Source organism: Bombina bombina, chromosome 4, assembly GCF_027579735.1.
Source record: "Bombina bombina isolate aBomBom1 chromosome 4, aBomBom1.pri, whole genome shotgun sequence".
Classification (NCBI taxonomy): domain Eukaryota; kingdom Metazoa; phylum Chordata; class Amphibia; order Anura; family Bombinatoridae; genus Bombina; species Bombina bombina.
Window position 1 is genome coordinate 731,975,397 of NC_069502.1, and position 13,310 is coordinate 731,988,706.

Below are 13,310 nucleotides of genomic sequence, written 5' to 3' on the forward strand. Positions count from 1 at the left end.
GATTCTTTGTATTTTTATTTTACTTTGTGTATTTTGTTGTGATTTCCTTTTGTTTTTGAAACTGTGATATTATTTGCCTGTTTCATTTATTTACAACCTCAATAAAAATATTAAAAAAAAATAAAATAAAAAAATAAAATAAAATGTAGAATTTGTAAAATATAGAAAAGCATTTTCTTGTCTTGTAGACTTATACTGTTGTTTGTTTTGCTTACGAATGTCAGCTGAGAGACTCACAAATGGCATTCTGGGATCAACAATTTATTAAGCACAAAGAATAAAACAATTCTCATATATGACTTCTGGATGATATTTAAAAAGATTTGACTAGTCTTTTTAAGGCAGCTGATGCATTGCAGTCACATGTCTATAAATAAACAATTGTTTAACAGAAGTTACATTTTTAATTACAATTAAGTCACATAATTGATAAAAAATAAATTACAGAAAAGCATTTATAAACGGCTGAGTAACCATTCAAACAAAAGCAGTAAAAGGGAACATTGCCAGATACTACTGGACAACCATCTACTTTGGGAGGGGGCAGCTCACTATCCCCACAAGATAGGATTATAATTTACAAAATAATAATCCTTTGGTTTCTCTTTGATCATCTGCCTAAAGGTCACAGAATGTGTGATGATCAAAAGGACAATAAAGTTTTATTTGGTATGGGTTCCCTTGAAAGCAGATGTATTGATGACTCACAGTTGAGTCTTTATTCATTTTCCAGGCATTTTTCTTAGCAGACATCAGTTAATTTGTGATTTAACATAGGAATTATAGTAAAGTGACCAACTTCATTTCCAAAATATAGTCACTTAAAATGTTATGGGTTTTATTTATCGTGCTAATGACCATGGGGGCAAGTCTGCTCCCTTATCAACCAATTTGTTTATAGGGTGGTGAAAAACTGTCCACATATATAAATTACCTTTACATACAGTATAATTGCATCATCAATTAGTGCTCAATAAAAATACAATATAATAGCAATTACTCTGAATTTTAAATAAGCAGTAGATTTGTTTCTAACACATTTGAACATTTCCTTTAGTTTGCCTCCCCCTGTATCATGTGACTACCATCAGCCTATCACATATACACTGCGAACTCTTTTGATGTATATACAGTATATTACAGGTATAGATATATACAGATATATATAGGAATATATGTTGAAGAATGCCAAGACATTTTTATATTTTGTGAAGAACATTGTAGTATAAAATATTTAAAGTACATACACAGTAAAACAAATGATAAAATTAAATAAAAAATATTTTTCTTGTTTTATGGTAATTGTGGGAAAAGGCCTCCAAATATGTATACATGTTTACATACACATATTTAGACACACACACACACACATATATATATATATATATATATATATATATATACAAATAAATATTTTATTATATCTTTTAATGTGACAACACTAAAGAAATTACACTTTGCTACAATGTAAAGTAGTGAGTGTACAGCTTGTATAACAGTGTACATTTGCTGTCCCCTCAAAATAATGCAACAAACAGCCATTAATATCTAAATCGTTGGCTACAAAAGTGAGTACACCCCAAGTGGAAATGTCCAAATTGGGCTCAATTAGCCATTTTCCCTCCCCGGTGTCATGTGACTCGTTAGTGTTACAAGGTCTCAGGTGTGAATGGGGAGCAGGTGTGTAAAATTTTGTGTTATCGCTCTCACACTCTCTCATACTGGTCACTGGAAGTTCAACATGGCACCTCATGGCAAAGAACTCTCAGAGGATCTGAAAAAAATTGTTGCTCTACATAAAGATGGCCTAGACTATAAGAATATTGCCAAGACCCTGAAACTGAGCTGCAGCATGGTGGGCAAGACCATACAGCGGTTTCACAGGACAGGTTCCACTCAGAACAGGTCTCGCCAAGGTCGCCTAAAGAAGTTGAGTGCACGTGCTCAGTGTCATATCCAGAGGTTGTCTTTGGGAAATAGACGTATGAGTGCTGCCAGCATTGCTGCAGAGGTTGAAGGGGTGGGGGTTCAGCCTGTCAGTGCTTAAACCATACGCCGTACACTGCATCAAATTGGTCTGCACGGCTGTCGTCCCAGAAGGAAGCCTCTTCTAAAGATGATGCAGAAGAAAGTCCACAAACAGTTTGCTGAAGACAAGTAAACTAAGGACATGGATTACTGGAACCATGCCCTGTGGTCCGATGAGACCAAGATAAACGTATTTGGTTCAGATGGTGTCAAGCGTGTGTGGTGGGAAGCAGGTGAGGAGTACAAAGACAAGTGTGTCTTGCCTACAGTCAAGCATGGTGGTGGGAGTGTCATGGTCTGGGCCTGCATGAGTGCTGCCGGCACTGGGGAGCTACAGTTCATTGAGGGAACCATGAATGCCAACATGTACTGTGACATAGTGAAGCAGAGCATGATCCCCTCCCTTTGGAGACTGGGCCATAGGGAAGCATTCCAACATGATAACGACCCCAAACACACCTCCAAGACGGCCACTGCCTTGCTATTGAAGCTAAAGGTTAAGTGATGGACTGGCCAAGCATGTCTCCAGACCTAAACCATATTGAGCATCTGTGGGGAATCCTCAAACTGAAGATGGGGGAGTGCAAGATCTAACATCCACCAGCTCCGTGATGTTGTCATGGAGGAGTGGAAGAGGACTCCAGTGGCAACCTGTGAAGCTCTGGTGAACTCCATGCACAAGAGGGTTAAGGCAGTGCTGGAAAATAATGGTGGCCACACAAAATATTAACACTTTGGGCCCAATTTGGACAGTTCCACTTAGGGGTGTAATCACTTTTGTTGCCAACGGTTTAGACATTAATGGCTGTGTGCTGAGTTATTTTGAGGGAGTAGCAAATTTACATTGTTATTGTCAGGTTCGCTGTCTGTGTATATACCTTTAAATCCTTCTTGACCTATCACGTTACCACACCCCCTTTATAACACCTGCAATTGCCTTCATCCTATGCTTAGTAATTTTTTGTTTAACTGCCTATGTAGTTCTGCTTCTGCTAAGCTCCTGGTCTATGATACTGACCCTCATTTCAACTTTGTATGCTGGACCTCTTTGCATAATTCTATACCTGAAGTTCGTCTGAAACTTTCTCTCTGTCCTTTAAACCTAGCTAACAGTGCCTCTGCAAGTATCTCCTAAACCTTCTTGCTACGCAAGCTTACTTTGCATTTGGACTGCTGCCTCCAAGTTCCTGAACTTCAATTATCAAATACATTGTTTTTCAACTGATACATTACTTACTGTTTGCCTGTCACGCTAATTCATTTTTTCAGTGAAAGAGACCTACAATCGGCTCAGTGCCGCACCAGGTGTTCTGACGTCAGACGCCAATCTCCCTGCTGAACAGATACCGGAAGAGAGTTCCACACCTCTATACTCGCCTGCAGCAAAACCTAAGGCTCCGGTAAGAACTTTATCTACTATCAAAGGTACAACTTACTTTATCTACATTCCCAAATATGTGCAAGTGAGAATTACAAATATCTAAAGGAAATTAGTTTGAAACTCTGTTACCGTTCTGTGTATTTTCTGCTTTGCTTGCAAAATTAACGTCTCTTGCCTCAGGATCACACTTACTCTTTGCTATATGTGCAATAAGTATTCAACTAATACTATAACCTCTTGCTTAACGCTCAAGGATTTTACTGCATTACATATTGCATTGCTTATCTAACTGCTGTTCAACTGGCTTTGTTCTTTGAAGATCTGTTTTCCAATGTTGACTATTACATTATCTCTTATCCATATTTCATCCTAGCTAATTGTGGCATATAGTATCTTTGTTCTCTGATTCCTAAGTCATATGCATTTGTCTTATGAAGTTAATAAGATATATGCTTCTCTGACTTTAAATCTAATTAGTAAAATACTTTGTAAAGCTTTGTCTTACTGAAAGTTATAATAACTACACTTGCTGTTATTGTTACTACTTCCACATAGTAGTGATAAACAAAAAGTGTATACAAATCTATATATATATTCTTTTAATAGAAAATCATAGGGCAACAGTTACAGTTATACAGGCTGTACACTCACTACTTTACATTGTAGTAAAGTCCAATTTCTTCAGTGTTGTCACATGAAAAGATATAATAAAATATTTACAAAAGGGGTGTACTCACTTTTGTGAGATACTGTATATACACACACACACACACACATTATAGCCCTTTCCATTCAAACACCTTGTCATATACCATGTACCTTTTAACCTTTACAAAATATTTTTATTAATATAAATAATTTTATTAGATAGTGTTTATATATGAGTCTATTTATTTTAATATATTTATGTTTTATATTGTGCACATTTTTTTTTAACTCGTACTATTTACGATAGGTCTCCACTCGCACTAACCTTACCTAACGCATGCTAAATTTAGATTGTGCTCGAGCAAACGTGTTAACTTTCAACTAGTAATAATCGTGCAAGTTAGCACCTGCACGATATTGATTATCACGACGGCTATACTGTATTTCTGCATGACAACATACAGTGCCAATAAAGAAATCAATGTTTTTTTGCAATCCGCATGTATGATGAAGTATTGAGTATTATAGTGGTGTTTAGTGTAATAAACATTTTTTATAAATGTTAGTAGAAATATTTTTGGTAAAATCCAAATGCTGAAAAAAAATATACAATTAAGTTTTGTCTTTGTGTATTAAAACAGTGTTGGGCTAATGCTAATATAATTTGTCATGCAATTATTGATGCCACTGATGATTGTCGCCGAAACATCACCACATTAAAGCTGCAAGGAATGTTTATCTTCAATCCAGCGAGTGTGGTCTGTATATTTACAGGGAGTGCAGAATTATTAGGCAAGTTGTATTTTTGAGGATTAATTTTATTATTGAACAACAACCATGTTCTCAATGAACCCAAAAAACTCATTAATATCAAAGCTGAATATTTTTGGAAGTAGTTTTTAGTTTGTTTTTAGTTTTAGCTATTTTAGGGGGATATCTGTGTGTGCAGGTGACTATTACTGTGCATAATTATTAGGCAACTTAACAAAAAACAAATATATACCCATTTCAATTATTTATTTTTACCAGTGAAACCAATATAACATCTCAACATTCACAAATATACATTTCTGACATTCAAAAACAAAACAAAAACAAATCAGTGACCAATATAGCCACCTTTCTTTGCAAGGACACTCAAAAGCCTGCCATCCATGGATTCTGTCAGTGTTTTGATCTGTTCACCATCAACATTGCGTGCAGCAGCAACCACAGCCTCCCAGACACTGTTCAGAGAGGTGTACTGTTTTCCCTCCTTGTAAATCTCACATTTGATGATGGACCACAGGTTCTCAATGGGGTTCAGATCAGGTGAACAAGGAGGCCATGTCATTAGATTTTCTTCTTTTATACCCTTTCTTGCCAGCCACGCTGTGGAGTACTTGGACGCGTGTGATGGAGCATTGTCCTGCATGAAAATCATGTTTTTCTTGAAGGATGCAGACTTCTTCCTGTACCACTGCTTGAAGAAGGTGTCTTCCAGAAACTGGCAGTAGGACTGGGAGTTGAGCTTGACTCCATCCTCAACCCGAAAAGGCCCCACAAGCTCATCTTTGATGATACCAGCCCAAACCAGTACTCCACCTCCACCTTGCTGGCGTCTGAGTCGAACTGGAGCTCTCTGCCCTTTACCAATCCAGCCACGGGCCCATCCATCTGGCCCATCAAGACTCACTCTCATTTCATCAGTCCATAAAACCTTAGAAAAATCAGTCTTGAGATATTTCTTGGCCCAGTCTTGACGTTTCAGCTTGTGTGTCTTGTTCAGTGGTGGTCGTCTTTCAGCCTTTCTTACCTTGGCCATGTCTCTGAGTATTGCACACCTTGTGCTTTTGGCCACTCCAGTGATGTTGCAGCTCTGAAATATGGCCAAACTGGTGGCAAGTGGCATGTTGGCAGCTGCACGCTTGACTTTTCTCAGTTCATGGGCAGTTATTTTGCGCCTTGGTTTTTCCACACGCTTCTTGCGACCCTGTTGACTATTTTGAATTAAACGCTCGATTGTTCGATGATCACGCTTCAGAAGCTTTGCAATTTTAAGAGTGCTGCATCCCTCTGCAAGATATCTCACTATTTTTTACTTTTCTGAGCCTGTCAAGTCCTTCTTTTGACCCATTTTGCCAAAGGAAAGGAAGTTGCCTAATAATTATGCACACCTGATATAGGGTGTTGATGTCATTAGACCACACCCCTTCTCATTACAGAGATGCACATCACCTAATATGCTTAATTGGTAGTAGGCTTTAAGACAACATGCATAAAGAGGATGATGTGGTCAAAATACTCATTTGCCTAATAATTCTGCACTCCCTGTATACATACATTAATGCACAGACATACAGAAATTACTCACACACACAGAAACACTACACATACACACACAATACACAAACACACACAGAGAAACACTACAAATACATGCATACTTACATGCACACACATTCACTAGACAAACACACACATATAAAACACAGAATAAACAAACACAATCAAACACTACACAAAACAGAAATAAACACTATACAAACCCACAGATACATATGTGCACACATATTCACACTCACTGCACTGCACTGACTGCACAAACCTACAGACGGAAACTACACAAACACACACAAACTAAACAAACAGGAACACACAATACACGGACACACACAGAAACACTATACAAACACTACACAAATACACACTACACATACACAGACGTACACACACACACGTACACAAACTTCAAACACACACACAAACTTCCAACACACACACACTAAACACACACAATAAAAATAACAGTGTGTTACACACACACACATACACAAACTTTAAACACACACACACTAAACACAGACAAAAAAATAACAGTGTGATCAATCATTATGAAGAAAACCATTCCAAAGGCACATTATTTAGGGCATTACTCCCTGTTACTATTTGCTTTGTTTTACAAAGCTATTAATTGCACATAGGCTGCTTGTAAATATTAATAGGACTATATATTATGAAAATGGAATATTCTTTTTAAAAAAAAAACATCTTTAGATTCAGGAACATAATATATTTATCATGGCACATATATTAAGAAAACCATATCAAATTCAAATTTGTGTTAAATATGTATATCTTGGAAAAAATAAACAAAGGAGTTGAATCATTACATAAGCAATTAGGAGAGCTACCATGAAACTATTTATGGATAGATGCCAACATATTCCACAAATAGTGAGACACCAGCAGGTTAAGGATAAAATAAACTATTTAATGAAGCCGGTTAACAGATATCCTGTTTTCATAAGTCTTAAAAATGTTAGTGAAAAATTGTAAAGCTCAAGATAAATAGTGAGAAAATATTAGATGAAAAACAGTAATGAGGCTGAAAGTAATACTGTAGAAAAAAAACTATTATAAGCATGATATGGTAAATTGGGTTTGTCCAACCTATAACCCAGGGGCCACAAAGCCTTCCCATTTATTTTGTATGGCCTTAATTTCTCACATCAGGATAGTTTATGCTTCTGATCCATGGAGAATATTTTCTGTGCCTTCTTTAAAAGGGACAGTTAAGTCAAAATTTAACTTTTATGATTGAGATAGAAGATGCAAATTTAAACAAATTTCCACTTTACTTTTATTGACTAATTTGCTTTTTTTTCCCTGGCATCCTTTATTTAAAAGCATACCTAGGTAGGTTCAGGAGCACCAATACACTACTGGGAGCTAGCTGCTAATTAGAGGCTACACACACACACACATATATATATATATATATATATATATATATATATATATATATATATATATATATATATAAATAGGCTTACCAGAAGTCCCACTTTTACTGGGATTGTCCCAGTTTGGAGGGGCTGTCCCAGTGTCCCACCCGGTTGTTCATTCTGTCCCAGTAGGGTTGCCACCTCCAGGTTTCAAATCATGTGTCCGGGTTTCAGACCGCCTGAAACCCGGACACATTATTCAAAATGACTGGACTGTGGCTCTCCAGTATAGTTGGATGCTGGTACTTTCTTACATACAGCCCTGCTTAGCTTAACGTTCGTGTCCTTCAAAGTTTACATTTAGTAATACAGGCTGAGTGAGCAGCATAGGGTTTTTTTAATTCTGTAGTACTACTTGGTTTATTTTTCTAAGAATTTAACAACCCCCGACCCCTGGTGACATTGCCGGTAATACACCTTTAGGGGAATCATATGGGTATGACTAGGAAGTACAGACAGGCAGGATTTTTGGCCTGGATCTTGCTTTACTTCATGCAGGATAGCATTTTGGCTATAATCTTCCTGCATTATGGTATAGAGTAGCCTCTTAAACAGCTTTAGCAGGTACGTGGTTCTTTTTTAATTTCATTCAATGTTGTATTTATGCCTTATCAGTATTTGGCTCTGTTCCTTAATTAGACACATAAAACACATATTACACTGCAGATATTGAATTGTGAAATTGATAATTATGAATGTGATAATCATGCTTGATGTTTGGCATTATATAGAATCTGAGATTTAGATTAATGATTTATTTGCCATGACAACGTAATGGTGCCTTTTTCACTAGGGGGTGGTGTATGTTATGGTCTATTTAAACTGTGTGATTTACTTGTTTGACTGAGGAAGGGTAGAGTATCCACAAAACATTACACACATAATAATTGCCACGCCCCCTTGACCATGCTCCTGACCACACCCCTACTGGCACCGCACCAGGTGGTCCCAGTTTCACCTCTAAAAATTATGGTAAGCCTATATATAAAGGCTCTGTAGGTGTTTCTGAATTCAGTTTCTCTGTATTAAGTAATTTTCTCTGTTTAAGTATAGCATTAGATAACTATGGAAGTTTTTAAATTGTTTGCTGCATTAGGGGTGCAAAGATGAACATTTATATTTAACAGTTTTTTGTTCAGCTTGCTCTTTAACTCGTTCCTGTTTTTTTTTTATTTTTATTTTTTTTTAAAAAAGCTTTATTGAAAAACAGATATACAAGCATGTTAAAGCCATACAAAACATCTGAGAAATACAACAGAAAAACAATTATTGATTGTGGCTAGAGAAATCATACACATCATTTTGATATGTACCCCTGTCTCCAGGACAAAGCTGGACACGTGAGTTTACAAGCATATTGTAAACATTTTTAAAGCAGTAAACAATGTATTAATTAACCTTCTTAGGGGGAAAGGGCAGTTGGGGGTAGGTCAATAGCAGAAGGAAGTGGAGAGAGAAGTATCTAGAGAGGAGAGAAGAGAGAAAGAGGTGGAGCAAGAGTGGAAAAAAAAAAAAAAAAAAAAGAGAAGTCACACAGCGACCGGTGGAACAGGCTTATATGGTGCCCCGCCAAATTGCTAGCATAAGTTCGAATTTATCTAGTATATGGTTTTTGAGATAATGGTATCTCTCAAGGGTCAGTAACTCCTCTACCTGAAGGTGCCACTCGGTTGTAGTAGGTGTAGAGCGAGTTTTCCACTTTCTTGGGATCAACTTTTTAGCCCCAGTAAGCATAATTAGCAACAGCGCCAGGTGAACCTGGCTAACCATTTTGGGCAAACTAAGAAAAAGCAGAGTCTCCGGGCTCGCTGGGATGTGGGTGTGTAGGATCCTAGACATCTCCTGTATGACATCGTTCCAGAAAGACGTCAAAGAGGGGCATGACCACCAAATGTGCAGCAGGGAGCCATGTTCTCCGCAGCCCCTCCAGCACATTGGGCTAACTGTTGGGAAGAATCTATGTAGTCTGACGGGCGTCAAGTACCATCTACTAAAGAGTTTAATATGGGATTCCTGTATGTTAGATGATACAGATGATCTTTTTATGAATTTAAACGCTTTTAGCCAGTGTTCTGTATTAATGTCTGTCCCTAGATCCTCTTTCCATCGATTAGTGTAAGTCGGAAGTGTATCAGGACCTTGTAAGGTCACTATCTTGTATATGAGGGAGATTAAGTGTCCCGGGAGAGTTTCCCTAACACACAGGTTCTCAAAAGTGGTCAGAGATCTGCCTAGTTCTCGCTTGCGCTTGTGGTTGGTGATAAAGTGTATTAACTGGTTGTAGTGCATCCATGAGGAGAAAATAGAGGGTTGAAATTCCCTTAGGGATTCTTGTGGTTTAATCTGTCCTGAGTCTACCACTCCTAGTACTGAGCCCTCCCTGATTCTGTAGGGTATGATTCTATGAAATCCTAGTCTGTGATACGGGATCTCCGGATTTTCGATAATTGGTGTTAAAGGAGAGAGGTGCGTTGAGATATCAGTGGAAGTCATAATAGTAGAGTCCCAGTTACTAAACGCCTCTTCAAATAGATGATATCTGTTAATTATCTTAGGGCGCTGCGCGGGGGGGAGCCATGCCAAAGTGCCAACATTGTTAACCTTGAGAATTTGTCTGTCCAAGCCCACCCATGCTTTATATTTAGGATTATGAGCCCATTGAACTATCCTCTGCAGGCCTATAGCTCTTTTATATTTAGATATATCTGGTAGTCCTAGACCTCCTCTGTCCCTTGGTAAGTACATAGTGCGTTTGGGTACCCTGGGTTTGGAGTTGCCCCATGTGTATTGCTCAATGAGTTTTTGTATTTGGGCGATATAGCCCTTTGGTAATGTTATGGGGAGTGTTTGGAACAAGTACAACAAACGGGGCAAAACGTTCATCTTGACGACACCCGCTCTGCCCAGCCAGGAGATATATTTACTCTTCCAGGAGGACAAGTCAGCAGCAATCTCATTTTTAAGGGGGACATAATTATATTTGAAAAGATCCGCTGGGTCGGGAGTTAAAAAAATGCCTAAATATTTTAGTTTCTTAGTAGCTATAGAGATTTGATGTTCGTGGTGTAAATTCTGCACTGTTTTCGGGCATGAATTGATATTAAGGAGCTCCGACTTGCTCAAATTAAGAGAGAAGTCAGAGACCCCTCCGTATTCCTTCAATACCGCCAATAGGCTGGGAAGCGAGTTTGATACGTTAGTCAGAGTAAACAAAACATCATCGGCGTAAAGCGCCAGTTTGTGTTCTGTGTCCCCCACTCTTATTCCATTTATACGCTGATTCGTTCTCACTTTATGAGCGAGAACCTCAATGGACAGGGCAAATAGGAGTGGGGAGAGAGGGCAGCCCTGTCTAGTGCCGTTCTTTATATCAAATGGGTTCGATAGGGTGTTGTTGACTCTGATCCTGGCGTTAGGATTGGAATAAAGGGCTATAACATAATTTAAGAAAACTTGGCCAAATCCCATCTTTTCTAGCACCCGACGCAGAAAGACCCAGTTCACCCTATCGAAGGCCTTCTCTGCGTCGGTAGAGAAAAGCACCATAGGAGTCTTTGAGACCCTAGCATGATTGATCAGTTGAGTCACTTTGATAGTATTATCCCTAGCTTCACGCCCAGGGACAAATCCCACCTGGTCATTGTGGACCAGCTGTGGTAGATATTTATTAAGTCTGGATGCTAGAATCTTCGCCAGCAGTTTCATATCTGAATTAATCAAAGATATGGGGCGAAAATGACCTGGGGTATCTGCTGCCTTGCCTGGCTTGGGGATGACGGTGATATGTGCCTCCAAAAGGACTCGTGATAGGGAAGGGTGTTCTCTTAGACTGTTAAATACCTGGAGAATCGGTCCTGCCAAGATCTCTCTAAATTTCTTATAATAGGCCATGGTGAAACCATCAGGCCCAGGGCTCTTACCTCCTGGTGAATTTTTAATGGCATCAGCCAATTCCTCCATTGTAATGGGAGAGTCTAAAAAATCCGACTCTTCCTTTGTTAGGGAAGGTAGGTCTATGTTGCTAAGGTAAGAGTTAACATTAGCTTCGTGCAGTGAGTCATTGGCTGTTTTACTTGGTCCACCTGGTGTGTCGTGAATGTTGTATAAGGAGTGGTAGTATTTATAGAACTCGTTTGTAATCTGTTCGCTGCTGCGCAACTCCCTACCTTCAGATGATTTAAGGGAGTGGATGTGTGAGCGAAGTTGCCGCTTTTTAAGAGTTCTAGCTAGAATTCTACCGGGTTTGTCTCCCCCTTCGTAATAATACTATCTCAGCTGCAAAGCTTTCTTTTGGTGAGACTGTGTTATGTGTCTATGAAAATCAGTTCTAGCTTTCTTTAGGTCATTTAGTGTGGACAAGCAAGATGGATTAGCCTTGTGTTTTGCTTCTAGCGTCGCGATCTGTGTCTGAATGCTAATATATTTGGCCCTGTATTGTTTGTTGATAAAGGCTTTATGTCTGATCAAGGATCCCCTAATCACGCTTTTATGGGCTTCCCATATAGTCTCGTGAGAGGAGTCCGGATGGGTGTTAAACTCGAAATATTCTTTAAGCGTTTTAATAATGTCATTAAAAACAATGGGGTCGTCTAGAATCGAGTCATCCAGTTTCCATGTATTGTGTGTGATGGGGATGTCAGGCCAAAGGATAGAGCAAGAGACAGGGGCGTGGTCAGACCAGGTAATGTGATCAATTAGACAGCTGTGGGTAAGTGACAAGCCGCAAGAATCAGTGTATATGTAGTCTAGTCTGGAGTAACTATTATGAGGTATAGAGTAGAACGAAAAATCCCTGGCCGTCGGGTGTAGCGTGCGCCATACGTCATGAAGTTTTAAGTTAGCCATTATCTCGTTCACCTGGTTAATTGTCAAATTGGGAGTGCACGAGAGTCCTTTAGAGGTGTCAGCTAGAGGATCAGCGACTAAATTAAAGTCACCCGCCATATATGTAATCCCTTTTGAGTGTTCCATAACTATATCTGAGACATGTTTGAAAAATACCTCCTGTCCGTGATTGGGTGAGTATATAGAAACCAATGTAATGTAGTGTCCGAAAAGAGTGCCCACCAAGATCAGGAAGCGTCCATTAGGATCTTTTTCTATGTGTGTTAAAAGGAAGGGGACTGATTTGTGAAAGACTATGCCTACACCCCCTTTTTTAGTTTGGCCTGAAGCGAAATACGCTAGAGGGTATCTTGAGTTATTCCATTTCGGTTCTTTACCTCTCTTAAAGTGTGTCTCCTGTAGTATTATTATTTGGCTCTGAGATTTTTGTAGTTCCCTAAAAGCTATAGAACGTTTGCCCGGGTCATTCAGGCCTTTTGCATTAATAGTTGTGATATTTATGGAGTGATCTCCAAATTTCTTGGACTTATATTGTCGTGACATGTTGCTCGCTGTGTGAAAAAAAAAAAAAAAAAAAAAAAAGGGGTAAGGTAGATCGAGACGAAAAGTTAGAAGAAAAGAGGGGTGAGGAAAGTAAGAAA

General features: G+C 38.7%; 1 protein-coding gene across 1 annotated transcript in view; it reads right to left on the bottom strand.

Annotated features, from left to right (window-relative positions):
- The window catches only part of SLC22A3 (solute carrier family 22 member 3), a 411,481-nt gene that overhangs the window by 372,990 nt on the left and 25,181 nt on the right, over positions 1-13,310 (bottom strand). The window lies entirely within an intron of this gene.